The 22,877-nt window shown below is 32.4% G+C and overlaps 1 long non-coding RNA gene across 1 annotated transcript; it reads left to right on the forward strand.

Moving 5' to 3' along the window:
* Positions 1–8,637: 8,637 nt before the first annotated feature.
* LOC120352696 lies at positions 8,638–16,635 on the forward strand. Its single transcript, XR_005572033.1, has 3 exons — positions 8,638–8,751; positions 9,690–9,809; positions 16,522–16,635. It is a non-coding gene; the product is annotated as an uncharacterized LOC120352696 (long non-coding RNA).
* Positions 16,636–22,877: the final 6,242 nt, after the last annotated feature.

The raw sequence follows: 22,877 nt of genomic DNA on the forward strand, positions 1-22,877 counted from the left end.
GTAATCAACTTTCAGTAATATACAGCAGTATGCAGTGGATAATTGAAATAACATGAGTTTATATAATATATATATACAATTCGTTCTATAACAGGTTTAAAGGTTTGTATTTGTGGGATGGGTGGGGGATGGTTGTGCAAGTGATCGTTCTAGGGCCGGACAGTTTCAGTCATTTGTTCCAAAAGATGTTTTTTTAAAGTCAGGATGAAGCTCGCTCGGCTCTTGATGGACCTGATAGAAACAGGAAGTGCATTCCATGCACAACAGGCACTGACTAAGAAGGATTTTGTGAAAATAGTAGTTCGATGATTGGGTATCCTTAAAGTACTTTCTCCAGTTCTAGTATGTGAAGCATCTATCCTCCTACCTTCAGAGACAAATTTGAAATCATCTTTAAAATAGTTCCGATTACCGTATTTCAAGATATCTCTAACAAGCTTGACTATTCGAAAAAGCCTTTGATTGGGAAGCTTCAATGTTGAACTAGCAATGTGGGCTGGGGTGATATGATCATGGCGTTGGAGAGAGTAGACGAAACGTAGACAATAATTTTGGCAACGCTGTAGTTTATCATTCAGAGTGACTTGCATATCGTTAAGAACAGAATTACAATACATTAAATGTGGGAAGATGAGAGATTGAACCAATAATAATTTAATGTTTCTAGGGAGAATATCGTGCATTTTCTTCAATGCATGCATGGCTGAGAATACCTTTTTACAAGTTTTTTTCACTTGTTCTGACCAGTCAAGAGTATTATTCATAATAATGCCTAAATTTTCAACTGAGCTACAGTAAGGAATCTCATTACCATCTACACTAATTTTGTGAATCGATTCAAGGTCAATATTGTTTATAAGACGAGAATATCCAATTATAATGGGTTGTGTTTTGATGGGATTAAGCTTAAGGCCATTTTTCCTTGTCCATTCCACTATCGAATTGATATCCTGATTCATTATTCCAACTGTTTCATTAATTTTTGTTATGGGACAGCTTTAATAGATTTGAAGGTCGTCTGCATAAGTATGGAAACTGGAGAATTTGATAATGGAAGAAAGGTCATTAGCATACAAAGTGAAGAGGAGAGGGCCTAAAATTGAACCTTGTGGTACTCCATGCATAACGTTTTTCCAAGTAGACTTATTGTCACCGACAGATACACATTGTTTCCTACCTAATAGATAGGATTTAAACCAAACTAACGAGTTGTGACTGAAACCAAGAATAGCCAACTTATTCAGAAGGACTGTATGATCAACAGTATCAAATGCTTTAGAAAAATCAAATAGGGTGAGGATGGTGCATTTTCTTTGGTCCATAGCTAACCTTATATCATCAGTGACACAGAGCAGAGCTGTTTCAGTTGAATGGAATTTTCTAAAGCCCGATTGAAAGTTATGAAGCTTACTATTGTTGTCTAGAAATTTTACAACTTGAGCATGGATGAGTCTTTCTAGCACTTTGGACAATGCAGGTAAAATACTGATTGGTCTAAAATCCTCAACTTTATTGGGTGATGGAACTTTATTTAGAGGGCGAACCAGAGCAAACTTCCAGTTTTCAGGGAAAATGCCTTCTTCAAGTGACTTGTTGTATGTAATGGTTGGTAAAACAGCAAATAACATCTTCTTGATAAATTTAATAGGAATTTTGTCTACACCCGTAGCATTACTATGAATACGTTGAATTGCTCTGAAAGTGTCTTCTTCTGAGATTGGATGGGAATGAAATTGATCAGTAATTGGCAAATCTAAGTTTGTAACCTGCTCTTCAAGATCATCTATATGATTAGCAATGACAACTTCGTCGCGTTGGTTAGAGTGTGAAACGAAATGGTCATTTATATTGTTCAATGGTAAGTCTATTTGTGGATTCGGTTTCTGTTTGCCAAGCCCGAATTCTTTTATTCCCTGCCAAAGTGAATTAGAGTCTTGTATGTTGTTGGCCATAACGTTTTCTAAACGTTTATTCAACCTTTAGTTTGGTACTGACCTTTACGTTTAATAAACATTTATTTAAACGTTGTATTCAACATTTCGATAAACGTTATATCAACGTTTTGATAAACATTATAGTCAACTTTCAATAAACGTTATATCAACGTTTTGATAAACATTATATCAACGTTTTGATAAACATTATATCAACGTTTTGATAAACATTACAGTCAACATTTCAATAAACGTTTTGATGAACATTATAATCAACCATTAGTTAAGCATTCGATTCTTTCCCAGGTAGCACAGAAACGTTGAAATAAAGTTAGAAACACGTAATACCTTAACGTTGAAAACACGAAAAAATGTCCGTCGTTTCCACATTATTTTCAACGTTGAATAATAGTTGAAAAAACATCGTGGTAACCATTATCTTCAACTATCAACAGACGTTGAATTAGCCATACTTTTTAACCGGTACCTTATTAATTACATGATAATATTTCTAAAATCATTGGAAAGAGATGAAAATACGAAATCATATTTCCATTTATTTACATATGATTTCATGTAACAGAAATATTACCGTGCAATGCGGTACATTGGTAAGGTGAAATAAAAACACAATAAAAACCATATTACTTCAATTTTGATCCACAAAAGTTATTATGATGAAAGTTGTTTAAAAAACTGAGATGGTTACAACCACATTACCATGGTAATTTAATATACTCTGCCATTGTATAGCTAAAATCTCAAAAATATTCTATGTCTGTAAGAAACAGAACATAAAACTATTATATATTATATTGAATGATGAAATACGAAATAAATATTTTTTCATTACCATGTTACAGTAAAACACTTTTATAAACTGCTTATCACACTACATCCAACCACTTTTTAATTTTAAAAACTGAATATACAAAAGTTATGTATACATTCAAACAAAAATGTTGACTGTAATTGGAATACCAATAAAAATTGCAATAGATACAGTATTGACATTTCAAAAAATCTGGTGTGGCGCACTCACACAACTTTCCTTGCCGTTATGAAAAATGATAGCCAGACGGTAGTGTTCACGCGCATCTCAAGTCTACTATTCAAAGATCTGAGCCAGCTGGTGACAGGCCAATAACGCTGGAGACACAAGAGGTCTGCTATCTCTCCATAGTGAATGATTTAATAGAATCAACAGTTGTCAACAGTTTGCAATTGAAATAATCACATTTTCTCGAATTTGGAACTTATTTTCAATTTTAGGTGAAAATGTTACTGAACATTAATTGTATAGATTTTCATGCTCAATCTTTTCCACTTGAATTTTTTTGTTAAAATAGTATTTGAAGCCTGATAATTGAGAATCTGAAATCAAACTTTGCATAGATGAGGCGGAACTCCTGAAATTTTCAAAGATATGGGACTTGTGGCTGTTGATAGAGCTTAACAATGTCTATTTTAGGTATAAGTTTAATCAGAATCGTTAGAGACGTTCACGAGAAAATCGCGAAAACCCTGTTTTTGACAACATTTTTGCCATTTTAGTCGTCATCTTGAATTAAATTTGATAGAAATAGTTTGTGTCGGATCCTTATATTGTAAAGACCTTAAGTTCCAAATTTCAAGTCATTCCGTTAATTGGGAGATGAGATATCGTGTACACAGACACTCATACACACATACCAATACCCAAAACCACTTTTTTGGACTCAGGGAACCTTGAAACGTATAGAGAAATTCATAAATTGGGGTACCTTAATTTTTTTTGGATAGCAATACTTCCCTTACCTATGGTAATAGGGCAAGGAAAGTAAAAATTGGTTTTGTTTTAGTAGAAGCACTAGCTGTATAGAACATGAACTAAATGTGACAGAGAGGCTTATTTAGTATAGAATAAAGAGACTATAATCACAATTTGGCCATTTGTTTGAGAAGGCTAAATTATGGTAAAAGTTTGGTGGATTTGAAAAAGCTAGCCAGCAATCAAAATGCTGAGAGAACAAATGGCCACAGTGTTATTATACAGTCTCTCTGTAGTGTGAAATAAAGAAAGTGAATATTAAATGCATGAAAAGTTTGTATATTGTAAAATTATTACAAAAAGATTATGGATGTTTGAGATTCTCTAAAAATTACTTATTGGCACTTGGCCTAGTTACATGTGATTGGTTGCTGGATCATTTCTCCGTTTTTCTCGACCTCCATCATGGTCTTTGGAGAATCAAAACCAATTTTGGATTATTATATGGATTTCTTCATTTGGGGCACTGGAAGTAGACTTGATGTTCCACACTGCACCTGAAAACAAAAATTTATAACCCACTGTGAAAAACAATAATATTTAAATTGAAAACTGCCATGTAATTTATATATATTTTTCCAGAAGAAAAATTTAGTGGGATTGAAGTTAGTAGAGATGTGATTAAGATGAGTTTGAGATGGGATATTATATATGAATATATATATACAGTTTGAGTCATATGTATTGGGAACCATTCAATAACTTTGAGACTATTGTGGATATTACTGTAACTTTCAGGATACTCTATACTCAATTAGTATCATTTAGTAGTACTCATTTAGTAGTTATACTCTATACTCTATTCATTTTGTATGAAAGTATCATAGAGCATTTTTATTGATGTCATCTTTCTTGTTTTAAAGAGGTCTTTAAAATGATGTATCACACAATTGGTGTTTACATTTAAAATATTCGAGATACAATCCCTAAGTCATCCCCTTACGAGGGGTTGGGATTCAGTTATAAATATGTCAAAAGGTAGAATAACATTGCAAATCCTGAAATTTACAAAAAAAGGTGTTCACTGGGAACCGCATGGTTTTAAAAAGCCACAAATTTTCAAATTTTGAACAAAAACTTTATTTTTTCACACAATGTGTTCTACAAACATGAAACTTGTAATTTTCTCAAAGTTTGTAGAACACATTGTGTAAAAAATAAAGTTTTTGATCAAAATTTAAAATTTGTGGCTTTTTTAAAACCATGCGGTTCCAGTAAACACCCTTTTTATATCTAAAACTACAACATTCTCCAACTTATTGAAGGGCTCCCATACATATGACTCACTCTGTATTTAATAAATATACCTACTCATGCTAAGAACTTGATCTGTGTAGAAAAGTTGGGGAAGATTGTGGGAACAAGTCAACTCATTGAAGATTCTAGTGAAGAAAAATAAATCAATTTCAAATAACATAGAATAACACTGATATAGCCTATTACGAAGGCCCGTTTACACAGTATAAGTTTAAACTAAAGTTCAAACCTTTTTTTTAGTTTAAAATAAATTTCTGTTTTTAGAGTATCATTTTGAACTGCCTACCTAACCTAGTCTATAAATCAAGAATTCACAGATCTTTGAATTAGGTACGGGTACTAAACTCATTGATGTGAGTAACTCAAGATTGATTTTAGTTATTCTTTTCTAATTAGCAATAAAAGTGTGTACTGCATTATAATTTTAGAATTTTCTTGTCAGAAATTGAATAAGAATACAGTAACATATGTGCCCACTTTGAAAACAACCAACAACCAACTAGGCAGGTTCTTGGTACGGTAACTTAGCCCAAGTTAGGCTGGTTTAGTAAAGTTTAGCTTGAAAGTTTGTAGATGATGACTACTAATTAAAGCATAGTCTATTTTTGAGAATGAAATATAGGCCTATTAAATTTATTTATTTATTCATAGATGGCTTTCATTGGCAGAGAGATCCTTTTGGATGTTCTGCCTTGCCGTATTGGTATTACCCATTGTGATTTCCTATCAACACTCAAGTTTATAGGTTATAATATTAGGTTCTTCATGTTTTTAATATATTAAATAAGATGATATATTATGAAAGATGGTAATATAATACGACTTATTTTTTCAACTTTTTAAATAAATAATAGAGACTATACCACAAGGTAACGTTTTCAGCATAGGTTAATTTTATGCTTGCCTAACACAATCACAGAAAACTATAAAGGGTAACAATGTGAATTTAATGTATCATACACATGAATACATAATATAATAAATAATTTGTAAATGTTTAACTTACCTTTCAATCATTCAACGGATACAGAAAACAAAAATAGACGATCACATCACATCCACAATTCCACTCACAGCTTTAAAAATGCGAGGTTAGGGTTACCTTACCGTTGGTCGTTGGTAACTTGGTATTTTCTTTGAGTTGAGCAGTTTCATTGCGCATGCTTGAATACAATTTTGCGCGATATTTGAATATTGGAGAATTCATAGATTCCGTGTTTTTAGGATAATTGACATAATATTAAGCATAATTAAGTGAAGCCACATAAGTGGCTTGTGATTGACACTTGAAATATTGTTGGAATCAATATAATAAAAGTGGTTATCATATTTCGAATTGAAAACTTGAAAATGATTTCAAAGTCTTGGTGTGTTATTTTATAAATGGCATTCTTTCAAGCATAAACTGGAATCCAATATGAAAAAATGATATAACTTATTCAATTTTGGTTAGAATTATTTGAGATTCTAGGACAATGTTGATAATATAAACAGAAATGTTTTTTGATTTTTTCAAAATTTTTTATCAATAATTACAAATTATTTAAAATTTTAAACGTCAGTAGCCCGTCAACGGCACGTTTGACGGGATTTTTGCATACCAAAAAAGTGCTGGAAATTCACTTCTACAGCCGAATTAGTCATAAAAGACTGCTTTTTCGAACATTTTTGGGAAACTTGAAAATCAGTCAAATTTATTCTAAGTCCCTATCTGTATTAAAATTAGCGCAAAAGGTCTATTATATAATCAACAGTGCGTTGTAGACGATTTTCGCAAGAGACAAAAAGTGTTTGAAATTCAATTCTGCATCCGAATTATTGATCAGAAATACATTTTTTTACTTTTTTGGGAAACTTAAACATTTGGAAAATTTATTCTAAGTCCTTCTGGATTTAGCGCAAAAGATCAATTATATCGTAAACAGTGCATTGTAGACGATTTTCGAAAAAGACAAAAAATGTTTGAATTGCAATTCTGAACCCGAATTGATCAACAAAAAGCCCGAAGTGAACTTTTTTGGAAAACTTACAAAAATTTCAGACTTAATAATTGGTGCAAAACATTATTTTTATCTCGATAACGGTGTGTTGGAGACGATTTTTGAAGAAGATAGAAAGGGGTTGAAATTCAATTCCACTTGAGAATTGTTGGTTAGAAAGCCTAAATTGAGACATTTTTAGGGATTAAGTTACAAAGGTTAGGGGGGGAGGAGACACCTTCTGAAAAAAATGTTTGATTTTCACTTAGTGTGTTGACTGGGTAGGTAGGCCTACTGTAAAAATTCCATACTGTACCAACCTTTCTAATGTTTCTTTTAGTAAACATTTCTAACGTTTATCAAACGTTGTTTTCATAACGTTTATCAGTATTATACATTCCAGACGTTTATTAAACGTTTATAGAGTAAACGTTTATTTTAGTAAACTTTTCTAACGTTTATTAAACGTTGTTTTCATAACGTTTATCGGATTTATACATTTTAAACATTTATTAAACGTTTTTTAAACTTTTTGTGCTGTGTGGGAATTTTCTGTTCTGGCTTAGGTATCTTATGGGAAAGTACACAGTAGATCAAATCATGTCCAGAAATAGCTGGGACTGGGATTTGGCCTGCTTGAACAACCTTGTTAGGATCACTAACAATGAGAAGGTCAATGAGTGTGTCAGATACATTAGTATGATGAGTTGGATCGAGAGGTAAAATAGTCATGTTTAGGCATTGGAAAATAGTAGTCAGTTGAAAGTAATCAAAGTTACGATTTGTCATGTTCAAGTCGGTGTTCATATCCCCCATAACTAGTATATGGCTATAACAAGGCATAAGAGAAAGCAAGGCACTTTCGAAATCTGTAAAATGACCTATTTTTGGTGGGTGATAACAGATACCAACGAGTAATTTATCAGTACTAGATGAGGATAATTCAAGTAGCATAAACTCTGGTCTGGAACAATACTCTTGTTTCGATGTGATTAAAACTTTTGTTTTGATACCATCTTTCACATAAATTGCTACACCCCCACAAGCTTTATTTAATCTATCATTCCGGAAAAGATTATATCCAGGTAATGCAACAAAATTTGATGAAATACTAGGCTTCAAAAATGATTCGGGAATTCCAATTATATTGAAGTCCTGAAAACGGAAGATTGCTCTGAGTTCATCAATGTGGCAGCTGAGGGATTGGATGTTAAGGTGAGCAGCCTTGAAAAGTATTTTGGAAGAGTGGAGCTTATTTGCTAGAAACATACCTGCGTCATTATTACTATTATTGAAATAATCATACCTACTTGAGGGCGAGTGAGCTGATGTGTCAGTGAGAGGCATCATGGAAGCAGCAGACCATGGAACCGACCTCATAACGACACATGACGAGGAAAATGGGGATGAAACTGATAAAACTTAACCTTAAATGAAAAAGTCTCTTGATTCGAGTGCATCCTGTATGCCTTGACAGTTCGGCTCCCTTCACTATTTAAAAACACTAGTTCAAAAAATTCACTAAACACATCAATAAGATGTAGATGTTGTGATCTGTGGAGTTACGGTGATGAATAATTCACCTAATGGTGAATACGATGAAGATTGAGGAAGAGCTGGTAGTGGGAGATCTAGTCCAGGTTGAGATAGAGTGAGATAGAACTGCAGATACATATTATACTAAAATCCACCATGACAGATGAATATGATGCAAAGGATTAGATTTGAAAAAAGTTCTTCTCCTCTCTACATTTGATGAAAGCCATTTTCAGTAAGTTGCACTCTATCTCCTTCAATAATCAAATTTTTCAACATACATAAACAAACTTACTTGTAACCTTAACAAACAAACTTAGGCTACCTACAATAGCCTATATTCCAGAATTACTGGAGCAGTTTTAAGATTTTATGTCAGGCCCTATTAATAACCCTAATATAACAGTAATTGCAATTTTTAGTGTATAAGTTGAATGTTTATCATTTTCAAACACTAAGGCCCGGTTGCACAAAAGCCGGTTAAATTTTAACCGTGATTAATTCCACGAGAGCCAATCAGAGAAGCCATTTTATCAAAAACGCATTCTCTGATTGGTTCTCGTGAAGTTAATCACGGTTAAAATTTAACTGGCTTTTGTGCAAGCGGGTCTAACAGTTGATTAAACTGTTACCATTGTTGGTTAACTTCAAACTTGTAAAAAAACTATTAAGTTAGTGGTTTTAATTTCATGATTTAATACATTTTAAGCTAGTGATTATATGATTCAGTAATATTATAATAGATTGATTTAATATCATGGATGGTTATGATAATATCATAATATTATAAAAGAAGCTATTGTAAAATGTTACAATAATAGAACTATTCATAACACCATAATAGGTCTACCCACTAATTATTAGTTATATTTATTAGGGACTATAGTTACATTTTGAACTAATTTTTTTTTTAATATTTTGATTAGATTAAACCATATTTATTCCAATATGACCAGTATAAAATCACCCCCTTGAGAAATACTTTAAATAAAAGTGTAAATAGAAGCAATCATTCTCATTGATAGGCTACAATTTGATAATTAGTTCAGTACTATGTAAGGTCCTTGAATACTCTCTTGTATTGGTTTATTGTTATATCATTTACTATCACTTATAAAATTCCTTTCAATTAGAAAATCGCTTTCATACATTTAATGTATCATTTGATTTCAGGCAAAGGTGGGAATAGAACTGCAGATGCATATACCAAAATCCACCATGACAGACGAATATGCTGCCAACTATAGTTTTAGATTTAAAACTCTTTTCTACATCTGATGGAAACCATTTTCAGTGAGTTGCACTATACTATTTCCTTCAAGAATCAATTCTTTCACCATTCATAAACAACTTACTTTACAACCTCATAAACAACCTTTACAACCAAACTTCCCTAAAATATATTCAAAAATCACTAAAGCAGTTCTAAAATTTTAAAATGATAACTTAATAATTGAATAGGCTCAGATTTTTAATTTCATATGAAGCAAAAATTTATTGTAAAACAAGCTGCAAATTAGTATAGTAATTTCCAAAGAACCATATTGGAGACTTAAGTCACAATAAATCTCAATAATGTTGGATATGTTACAAGAAGTTTGACGAATGAGTGAACTGGCAGAAGTGTGAACCGCGGATGAGTCGGTTTAAGGTTGTGCAAAGGCTAAAAATAAAATTTATACTGGTGATATTTTTCAGTTTGGTTTTTCGGTTTGTATATCATCAACCTGACAAAATGACAAAATGAAAAGGTATTCTCAGGAAAACATTTTTTCCGATCATTACTTTTTGAGATATGAGAGCCTAAAGTTTAAATTTTTGGGACAGAACATTTAAAATTCGGTAAAATATAAATCCTCGAGATTTAGAGGATAGATTCTTCATAGTAATGTTGAACTATTAAAAAAATATTTTCTGAAAATATCCATTTTATCGAAAATACAAGGTTTTTGGGCCACTCTGTATCTATATAGAACAAGACAATTATTTATCATGAAAATATTGGTTGGTTCTGAATTTATTTATCCTTTTGTGGATACAATCACAAATCATATAAATATAATTTGGAAAGAATAGCAGGATTTGCCCAAAACTATTTTATTCCCAAATTTTGATTATTTAGTTATTCAGTTATTTATTTACATTGTGTACAAATACTTAACATGAGGAAAGGCACAACAGGCTCATGCCCAAAACTGTCCCATTTCCAATTTATACTATACTGTCCAAATCAAAATGTTGGTTATGTCACTTTCACTTTTCAAAATACAATTTACACTCTTCAATACTCAGATAAACGAGCAAATTTTGAATCTAATAGATACTATTAGAATCTGAAATTAAAAATCCAGAACAGTAAATAAATAATTATTCAAAAAGTCTAAATTTTGAATGAAACTAGAAATTTTTGAGCTAAAAACTTCTCACTTTATAGAAAACTAGTCTTATAATGAATAATATGTCCCTTAATGTTTTTATAATTTTACTGCTGAAAGTTCAAGTTTAATTTTCATTGATGTTTAAAAAAATATAGGTATAAAAATCAGAAATAAAATATAAATTACTTGCAGGCCCTCTTTTTCATGCCTATATTGACTGGACTACTATGGTTGCAACTTTGAGTGAGTTAGTGTGAATGCATTACTGGGATAAAACATACCTATAGTCTTTTTTCTTTAGGGCTACTTTTGAATAATACTTGAGAATAGAAATCAAAGAAAAATAAAAATAATATTATTCTAATATTTTTATTTCTTAAAAGAAATATGCCAATTTTAAAATGGGTACTTGAATTTCTGTTTTTATTTACATACCTACAGGTATGGTTTGAAAAACAAATACAGCTATCTACTACAGTGCAGTGTAAATATTGCCTAAAACGCTAACCTTGCTAACATATAAAAATTAACATACAAAAAAAATAAGTAACATCCATATTTACATAACCAAAAATGTCATATATTCGACTATTAAGGAATAGCACATTCGCTCCTGGGTGGAACATATATGTGCCACATGACTAATCAACTCCTTCCAATAAAAAATTAGGTTCACTTCATATATACCAGTCAATTAATACAGGATACTCCACACATTCCAAATCATATCACCTGTTGAAATGAATATTTCCTTAACAGTAATTTGAATTACTCTGGAAGATCGTTAAATTCTTCAAGTTTCTCAAATTTCAGGGTTTTTTCACTCGTGACACATGTATGTGCCACTCGGTCTTTATATAGAATGGTGAGTGTAAACCAAGGATAGTGTATAGCAGGTTGCCTCAATCGCGTTTACATACGCGGATGAGATGGCATGAGCCTACGTGGCAAACGCCGGCTTCCCATAAGAATTACATACAAAACACCGCGTCAAATATCACTTCCTCACATAAAAACCGCTGTATTTATAAAAAATATGAATATGCTATTCAATTTAGAAAGAAACAAGCTCCACATCAATGTGTATTTTGAAAACATTAATTCATTTCGAAAAGTGTAGAAAGTCCTTGAATCTAATACTATATTCAATCGGTAAAACCTATTCATATTTGTGAAAAGGCTGGTAACTTATTTGTTTTGGACTTATTTTAAACAATAATATGACAAAATGAAGCGAACTTATTTAATTTTATGCTGGTCGTCCAATAATATTTAAAAATGATTGTTTCTTATTTGACAATTGCTTGTGAAAATTGATAGTTGTATCGTCGCCCGGAATGCTAGTTGCAAGCATTTGTATTAATGATATTTGTTTAAGACTTTATCAATTGACATATACCTAGAACCAATTTAGCGAAATCATGGAACTGTTCACCATGGTTACAAGTTATTTTTAGAACGTTGAACTGTCTGGTTACTAATAATTATTTCAGTTGTCTACTGGAAAGCGTAGTGCCAACACGTTGCTCTTGTATTGTGTTTTTGTTTCTGCTCAGTGCAGTATTATTATTATTATTGACGATTATTAGTATATTTTATTGATTATTTTCATGGGACACAAATTTACAAATGAAATACCATATATTATTCACGGTAGTATGATATTTTTTATTTCAATGTGTCCATGGGATACTTATGAATGCAAAAACACTTGTGTAAAGCAAGAATAGATCTTAATTATAATTTAAATAGTTCAACAAACTATAACTTCAAATAATATAACATTAATTATTCATGAAATTATTCAATTACCTTAAGGACTCGCCACACCAAGCTCGCCAGTACCGCCGAGGTAGTACCGCGGGTGGTAGTTTTCTCGGTTGAGCACGCCACACCGAAAAACGTCCGCTAGCGGTAGTCTCCGAGTAGTGAGTCTAGTAGTGGTGGGAGGGCGTGACTACAGCACTCAGCACTGCGCTACCTCTTCGAATCGCCTGCCATGTATTCAGGTTGAGCGCGCCACACTGAGCTCGCTTTGTCCGCCGTACTAACTTTTGTTGAATCGCCTAGCAGGCGGTCGTAGGTGGTAGTGCGCATTACTACCACCGCGGTAGCGAACTCGGTGTGGTGCGCTCAACCTGAATACATGTAACAAAATTGTTACAAATGTTCTCAATAGCTTTGAAAAGAAAGGGTTTGCAGGTGTGACCATGTGTGACCTCAGTAAAGCGTTCGATATTGTTGACCACAGTATATTGTTGTCGAAACTTTCTTACTATGGTGTTGGGGGTTCAGTTAATCGGCTTTTGATGTCTTATTTGACGGATCGCAAGCAGACAGTTAGTGTGGATGGTTGTTTTTCTCATGCGCGTGATATAGAGTATGGGGTTCCACAGGGCTCGGTACTCGGCCCATTATTGTTTATCATAATGGTGAATGATATTTCTTTATACATGGAAAACCAGATTGTAAGCTACGCTGATGACACATCATTGTTCTCCAGTAATGTTGATTTGGAATTGCTGAGGACCCAGATGAGCAATGCCTATGAGAATGTATCGGCTTGGTTCCAGGCTAATTACCTTTCTTTGAATGAAGCGAAAACGCAGACAATGATTTTTAATCTGAGAAACGTGACGAATGAAATTGAAACCGTTAAACTCCTTGGTATAATGTTGGATTCCAAGCTAACTTGGACAAGTCACATTGATTGGGTGTGTGGACGACTCAGCAGGGTGGTGTTTCTGTTAAGACGACTGAAAAATCTTGTTCCTCATCAGTATTTGAAGATTTCATACTTTGGGTTTTTCCAGAGTGTAATGATGTACGGGCTTATTCTCTGGGGAGGGGCAGCTAATGTGGGAAGAATTCTATTACTCCAAAAAAAAGTACTAAGAATAATGACTGGTTCAGACTACTATGCGCATTGTCGTCCTCTTTTTAAATCACAACATATTATGACAGTGTTCAGTTTGTATGTTATGCTTCTTCTGATAAAAGTAAAAAATGAGTTGCATACTTTGAAGTGTAGATCAGAAATGCATAGGCACGACACTAGACAGAGTAATTATTTGGATGTTCCCTATGTAAGATTGAGAAAGTTGCAGTGTCAATCTGACGTTTTATCAATAAGAGCTTTCAATAGATTACCGCTGTGTTCCAGGAATCTGAGTATATCTGTTTTCAAAACAAAAGTGAAAAGGATGCTTTTAGAGAACCCACTGTACAGTGTTGGAGAGTTCTTTGATCTCCCTTGTGATGTTATAAATTATTTCTTCCAAGCTGACTGATATATTTATATAATTACGAGAATTGTTGTGTTATAATTATTGATTGATGTTTATAGGTATGTTGTAACCTGTATTTTTTTTTTTTTTATATTGAGATGTTTATATGTGACATGGCCCACTGTACTATTTTAAGTATTTATCGGCTAATAAATATATTTCTATTTCTATTTCTATTTCTACATGGCTAGCGATTTTTAAAACTTCGCTACCGCCGCGGTAGCGAGCTTGGTGTGGCGTGCCCTTTACAGTACAGTAGTGTAATGCGCTTTATTTTTTGATGAAATGACAGCATTAAAGTCATTAAAAGTCATGATTATCTATTTTTATCAGAATTAGGATAAAATAAAAATCTTTATAATGTTTAAATGATGTTCATATATTCTGAGGGCTTATCTAGACTGTTTATTTTTGTGATAAGCTAGGCCACCGTTGATGGGTTCGCATTGCTATGTTTCAGGAGTTGTTGATAAAATAACGTTAATATCCTGAAATTCCTAAAGAAGCTGTTAGTTCTTTCCACAGACTTCATAAGGATAAAATTTCTAAATGAGAATAGAATCTGTTTAAGAGAAAAAACTAAAACGATGCAGAAAAAACTAATAGAAAACGTATTTGAAATGGTATTATCAAATCAAATTGTGTGTTCAAACGATTTGTTTTAGACTCGCCGGTAACATTTATAGGATTTTTACTGAAAATTAGTTTGATATTGTTTCAAAGGGGATAAAATGCTGAACATTTTGATGTCAATCACTTCTACGTAAAGTTGATGGTTGATTTGCTATGAGGGCTCAAAGTTTGGCATTTTTACATTTGAATGCATGTTAAGCCAGGGCGAGAGGTCGCAGCATGACGTGACACCATAGCAGGCTGCGTTCTCCACGCATCTTATGTGATCAAGGCAACCTACTATTATACTATTCTTGAGTGTAAACCACCTGAACCAACCCATTTTTTTTCAATTATAAGGAAATAGCAGTATCATCAAAGGCCAATGACATACATAAATACATACACAAAATTCATCATTAGTAAATTATTATTATTGATCATGTTTTCAAAGTATAAAAATGAAAATCCAAGAAAATATTTGACTTACAGATAGAAAATTGTCCAATATGTTGTGAAATGAAAATAGACCATTCAATAAACTTATTTGTGAATAAAACAATCATGTCAAAAAGGATTTCTTCTATGAAAGTATGGAATAATAAATTATTAGTCCCAATACATGTGGAGAAATTGCAAATCAGTTACTTGAATCAAAGAAGAACTCATCGTTTCGTACACTTCACCGCTTGCTCCCAATACTCTTTTCAAATTTCTTCTACATGTTTGCCTTTTTACAACCAATGTCCAATCACTGCTACCCAAAGACGGAACCTCCTTCAAACACAGTTTTTCAACAACCTTTGAAATTCAACGATACAAATGCACATATACAGAGTGAGTCATATGTATGGGAACCCTTCAATAATTTGGAGACTGTTGTAGATATAATACTGTAACTTTCAGGATAAGTTATTGATAGAATACTCTACCTTTTAATGTACAACTGAGTTCCAACCCCACATAAGGGGTTTACTTGGGGGTTGTAACTGGGATATTTAAAATGTAAACACCCATTGTGTGGTTAATCATTTTAAAGGTCTTTTTAAAACAAGAAAGATGACATCAATAATAATGATGTATGATACTTGTATCCAAAATGGCGGCTGATTGAAGTTTTAGTTTTTGAAGAAATGAGGGGTTGTAACTCAAATATTTAAAATGTAAACACCCATTGTGTGGTACATAATTTTAAAGGCCTTTTTAAAACAAGAATGATGACATTAATAAAAATGTTCTATGATACTTTTATCAAAAATGGCGGCTGATTGAAGTTTTAGTTTTTATAGAAATGATTGATAAAAGTAATAAAACTTAAAACAACACTTTTTTGATGAATAACGGAACACATTGAAAAACTGATTATTTATTTAGTAATCTGTTTGGTACTTTTTACATTTCATTTCAAAAGATGCTCCCGAAATGCTCCCCTTATTCTCTCGTTTGACAGTGTGCCAAACTGTCATAAATAATGTAAATGAGATGTCCTTATGAAGGTCTAAGTCAACCACTTATGAGGGGTTGAAATTCATTTATGTGTGTCAAAAGGTAGAGTATTTGACCAATAACTTATCCTGAAAGTTACAGTATGTATATCAGTCTCCAACTTATAAAAGTTTTTAAGCTACATAATCAGCATTCTGAGAATTGATTACCGAGAAATTTTATATTTTACTCATAATAACCTATTAAGTTATCCCACTAAACTGTACATTTCATATTTTACAGGACCAAGAGCAGAGAAACTACCCCTCATGAAGCTCAAATCGAGGACGATAGCAGTTCAAAGTAAAAATATATAATTAGTTATAAATTGAAAGTTCAATTTTTGTAATATTTAATAAAAATCATTGCATTTTATTGAAAATAATGTTTTCTTATTTACATTTTTCGCTCATATAGATATACTCTGAAATTAAGCTTTAAAGAAAATAAACTAATATAGATATTAATATATAATATTTAATATTTTAATAGATATTCAAAGTAATAATATTGTGTTACTCAGATGTATATGAACTGTAATCCATTTGAGGTGTTGCAAGCATAGAGGGCTGTTTGAACTAGAGCAGATTTGATTTAATTAATTCATGGAATGGCGAGTGACTCATGCACTGCTCCCTCTCAGGACAGTCTGCAAGCTGTTATTGGTTGGCAGAGGTCGATCTCGACTCAATCAATACAGCTACAGAGACAGTTTATAGACTGCCCTGACAGGAGAGAATGAATAAGTAATTTGCCATTCACAGGAGAATTTTAAGGAATATTACAATTTGAATAATATTAAAAATATAAAATATATATTAATAATCTGATTCAAGGCTAGTGCAATCCAATATCAATGCTTAATCATAATTCAAATTTCATCCAGAATTTGAAATAAATCTGTAATTCTTATTATTCATGATTTAATTATTCTTCCAAACTAATGCTCCAATCTTACTATTGCCTTAATACTCTATTTCTATACTCAGTGGACATCCATACATTCTATATATAGATGAAATCTATATGGTATATATATATTATAGTCGATATATATATATATATATATATATATATATATATATATATATATATATATATTATAGAATTCATCTATATATATCTATATATATCTGAGTATAGAAATAGAGTATTAAGGTAATAGTAAGATTGGAGCATTAGTTTGGAAGAATAATTGAATCATGAATAATAAGAATTACAGATTTATTTCAAATTCTGGATGAAATTTGAATTATGATTAAGCATTGATATTGGATTGCACTGGCCTTGAATCAGGATTGATTCACTCTAAACATCCAGCTTGAATCAGACTCTGATTGATCTAGAATCACAATAGAATCGAGCTTGCATTTCGTGAAAGGTGTGCCAGGTGGCCTTGAATGGGGGGATTGCATCCAGCATGCGTTTCAAGCCTGAGTCAAGACTGCGCATCTCAATCCTGATTCGACCGTGCATCTCGGGCCTGAATCAGGCTCGCAACGCGACCTTGATTTTAGCTCGCAGCACCAGCCTGATTAGAGCCTGCATTTCGAGCTCGAAACTGGCTTGAACGATGTATTAACGGACTCTTGAATTTAACTCATTTCGAGCAAAACGCATGCGAATGAAATCTTGAATCAAGCCCTCACGTTTGACAAAATGAGCTTGTTTTGATTTCGATTCAAGTTGATTTTGCTGATTGGGCTTTTTTAAAAATGCACTAAAAAGAAGAAAATAGCTTTTTTATTACTCTTGTTTAAAAAAAATTCACTTCATATCCCTGAGAAAAAATTCTAATTACAACCCAGGTAGCACACCTGCGTGTTTCCAACATTGAAATTTTGAGGTTGAATAACCGTTAGTGGTTGAATTTTTCAACGTTTTAAATGCAACATTGTTTTAAACGGTTGCTCTCTCATTGAAAACACGTTGAAAACGAGCTTCCAATTCCACCACTCACAGCGCTACAGTAGTCCTTATACAAAAACGGATCTAGCAACTCTCATCAAATACACCATTTCATGTTTGAATTCTCATCACGTTGATGAATCTGTGAACTCTTTTAGAAGTGTCTACCCATTCCACTTTGACTTGGTAGGTTGATTCAATTTATTATTTTTATTTAAAAAATGAGATTGTTCGGTGATTTATGGTCTAAACTTGAAAGCAAATATTGTGTGTTATTCACACATGTTTACATTTGAGGTTAGGGTTAGGTTTTATTGTTAAATTAGAGGGCTCTAATTTAATATATTAAAAATTAATATAATACAATGAGCTTGGTTTTAAGTATTGTACATGTAGTCTACTACTTAACTTCCAAATAAATTACAATTACTATGATTTCTGCACAAATATTTGCATTATGTTATATCTATGTATTGTTTTTGTCACAGGACTGCTTGTGTTGAGAAATTCAATCAAACTTAATATAATAAAAAATATAAATTTTTGCCAAACATAACCCAATTTAACCTGCAAACAATGAAAGTCTGTTGCTATGGCACTCATAAATTAATAGTCTATGTAGGCTAACATCAAAGTGATTGCTTTTAACAAGTTCAGTAATTAACTCGGTGATCCAAGAAATTGAAAACGGGTGTCCGGAGTTAAGCTCATATATATTATTACATTTTCCAAATATCGTCATTCCATGGTGACGAAATTTAGCTTGAACTTGTTCATTTAAAAATTAAACTCTCAATTAATTTATGCATGTTTACAACCCATATGTCAAGGATATTTTTGATTAATTCCATTGCGATTTTAAACTTTTGGTGTAGGTTTACAAAATTTAGTAGGCCAATAAAAAATGGTTGAAATATCTGCATACAACTATTTTTATCTAAAAAAACAGTCATCACCTCGCCTTGTGATTCAAAATATCAATGTGTATAAAAAAATATTAGATGTGCACTTGAGAAAAATTGCTGTACTTGTTGTTAAAAGCAATTCCCTTTCAACCATGCAACATCTGTATCAAATAATAACCCCTATGTGGTGGCAAAATTTCATCTGCCTTCATATTTATAGAATTTCTCATGAAAATTTATATTACCTTATGTTTCAGATTTTATCAAAAAATCTTGTGGGTCGACTGTGGACATTGAGACCCAAATTGAAGACGCTATTGAGGATTGGTTAAAATATGCGACAGTCAGAGTATTTTCAGTGGAGAAAAAGAACAATCTAATTTTGTCAGTACCTAATTAAAAAGTATTATGAAATGAAAGTGGAAAGTTATTTTGAAAGTTCCTTTCTATTGAAACACTGTAATAAAATATTTGTTTGTCTATTGCATAAATCACAAACTATCATCATACCTGAAAACTAGAATATAGGCGGGTTTATACGATGCCAATTGGCAAGACAATAATATTGTCTTCTGAAATGTACAGCTGGTGTAAAGTATCAATTGAATCTTTCAATTCTAAAACCATCATCTAGGAATGGCTAAATAAAATCTGATTGACAACATAAGCTGACGGTTTAAGAAGACAATTATTGTTTTGCCAATTGGCATAGTTTAAAACTGCCATAAATGTCAAGTAAAAATTTAGATGATCTATATTATTTGCTAGAAAGAATTGAGCTATTTTTGCTCATCACAGATGAAATTATCATACTAAAAATTCAAGATTTTTAAACAACTGCTGAATTATATATACATATATATAGCGAGTTTTTGCAACTTCAGTTGTGTCACTTCTCGCACGCCATCTTTCCTTATTTATCCAGTCTCCTTCAAAGAGACCTCTACTCTTGAACTGCTGAATTCTTGAAATAATAGTTTTAAGTTATGTTTCTTAGAGACATAAAATGTTTTTGACTTGGCAGAGTAGGTATATTAAATTACCATGGTAATTTGGTTGTAACCATCTCAGTTTTTAAAACAAACTTTCATCATACTAATTTTTGTGGATCAAAATTGAATATGGAAATAGAAAGAAAAATAAAAATCTCAGTACCCTTTTTGAATCATTTAAATAATGATTAAATAATTCAAAAAGGGTACTGAGATTTTTATTTTTCTTCCTATTTCCATAAAAAGTAGTCCTATACAGAAAAGAGATGAATATGGTTTTTATTGTGTGTTTTTAATGTCACCTTACCAATGTACCGCATTGCACGGTAATATTTCTGTTACATGAAATCATATGTAAATAAATGGAAATATGATTTCGTATTTTCATCTCTTTTCAAATGATTTTAGAAATATTACCATGTAATTGATAAGGTAACGGTTCAAAAGTATGGCTAATTCAACGTCTATTTATAGTTGAAAATGATGGTTGTCACGACATGCTTTCAACGTCTATTTATAGTTGAAAATAATGGTTGTCACGACGTGCTTTTTGAAAATAATGGTTGTTACAATGTTTTTTCAACTATTATTCAACGTTGAAAATAATGTGGAAACGGCGGACATTTTTTTGTGTTTTCAACGTTGAATTTCAACGTCTTTTCAACGTTAAGGTATAACGTGTTTCTAACGTTATTTCAACGTTTCTGTGCTACCTGGGAAGTCAAACAATAAAAATTGTGGCTTAAACTTGATTAAGCTTCAATATCGGGGTACCAAGCTTCGCTAAGTTTGAGCCATATATTTTATCGTTTGACTTGTAATTAGAAATTTTTTCCAGGGATATAAAGTAAAATTTTTTTCACCAAGTGTGATCAAAAGAGCTATTTTCTACTTTTTAGTGCATTTTCAAAAGTGTTGATATTTTTATCTTTTTAGTTTTCACTTGAAATTATTCAGTGAATTTTGGCAATCTTGGTTAGTAGATATAAAATGAGGAGTCTGGCGCACAAAAAAACCTAACCTAACAAAGGTCCAAGGTCAAGGTCAAGGTCAAGGTCGAATTCTCAAAAACTCCAAAAGAACTGATCATTCTATAGAATATACAAGGAGCTTGGATATCCAAACAGATGAGATATCCTTAGGTTTCTAAATCTAAGGTCATCAAATATTCTCTCCATAGGACTGGAAAGTAGCTGAGCCCCAGAAGATTGGAATTCTCTTGTATTGATAAAGTGCAAAAGGAGTTATGAAAGCAGTGAATTTCTTAGAATGTTCAGTAAGAAAAATCTGTCCATAAGCATTATTCAAGTTAAGGGTGGGAAAATAATTAGCTTTAGAAAAATGGTGGAAGGAAGTATCTAAATGTCCAATAGGTCCGGAGATCAACTCTATGTTCTGATTCAGACACCTGTAGTCTACAACAAGCCTGTAATCTTTCTCCTTATAATTTGGAATTTAAGGTCCTTACACTATAAAGATCCGACACAAACAATTTCGATCAAATGCAATTCAAGATGGCAGCTAAAATAGCAAAGATTTTGTCAAAAACAGGGTTTTTTGCGATTTTCTCATAAACGGCTCCAATGATTTTGATCAAATTTATACCTAGAATAGTCATTGATTAGCTATATCAACTGCCACAAGACCCATATCTGTAAAAATTTCAGGAGCTCCACCCCATCTATGCAAAGTTTGATTTTAGATTTCCAATTATCAGGTCTCAGTTATAATTTAAACGAAAAATTTTGAGTGGAAAAGATTGAGCATGATAATCTCTCCAATTAATGTCCAGTAACATTTTCTAAAATTGAAAATGAGCTTGAAATTGAAGAAAATGTGATTATTCAATTACAAACTGTTGGCAACTACTGTTGATTCTATTAAATCATTCACTATGAAGAGATAGCAGATCTTGTGTGTATCCATCATTATTGTCCTGTCACCAGCTGGCTAAGATCCTTGAATAGTAGACTTGAGATGCGCAGGAACACGAGTGTTAGGTGATCAATTTTCATAATGACAAGAAAAGTTGTGTGAGTGCACCACACCAGATTTTTATAATCATATTGGAAGAGTTGGCAGTAGAACAACAGATGTTCTTGTGAAATATATTGAAATTCACCTCATAACTCTTGGCTAATTCATGAAACAAGTTGAGAGAGGAATATGAGGAACCAGAATCAACTAATGCAGGTATAGGTTTTTTGTTATTCCCAAAACTCACTGAGATAAAAGGCAGATTGATATTAGAATTAATGACTCCACATAGTCTATTTTTTATCTTCCCTAACTTACTGGTGGATTCACGGAGGATCGGCAGCCTTGATTGCAGGTTGATTAGTTTGTGCTTTCCTCCCCTTCCCCCTCTCCCAAAGAGGCAAAATAACCTCTCTCCCTCACCCCTCCTTCATCCTCCCCATTTATCTTTCAACCCAGCACTTCAAGAAGCGTGCTCGAGAAGTCAACAACATTTCGTTCCGTTTCTCCTGTTCTGTGGCATTTGAGTTGAATGCAATTAGTATGGATTAGAGAGGACAATTCATCACCCTTATCATACCCGTTAGGTAGAGTCACCCAAATCTTGAGTGATGCTAAGGGTGTTGTGCGCTCAGCTCACGTGAAAACAAACTCTGGTGAGTATGTTAGGCCAGTTAGGAAACTTGCCCCCATACTTCCCTATTAGTTTAACCCACACACCAAGTTTTCCGTTTTCCTTTCCTATTTCTTTTTCCCTTTGTTTTTCCTTTTCTACCATTCAGTGCATGTTGTTTTGTTTTTCTTTCACTTTTAAATT

This window comes from Nilaparvata lugens, chromosome 8 (genome assembly GCF_014356525.2).
Source record: "Nilaparvata lugens isolate BPH chromosome 8, ASM1435652v1, whole genome shotgun sequence".
NCBI lineage: Eukaryota > Metazoa > Arthropoda > Insecta > Hemiptera > Delphacidae > Nilaparvata > Nilaparvata lugens.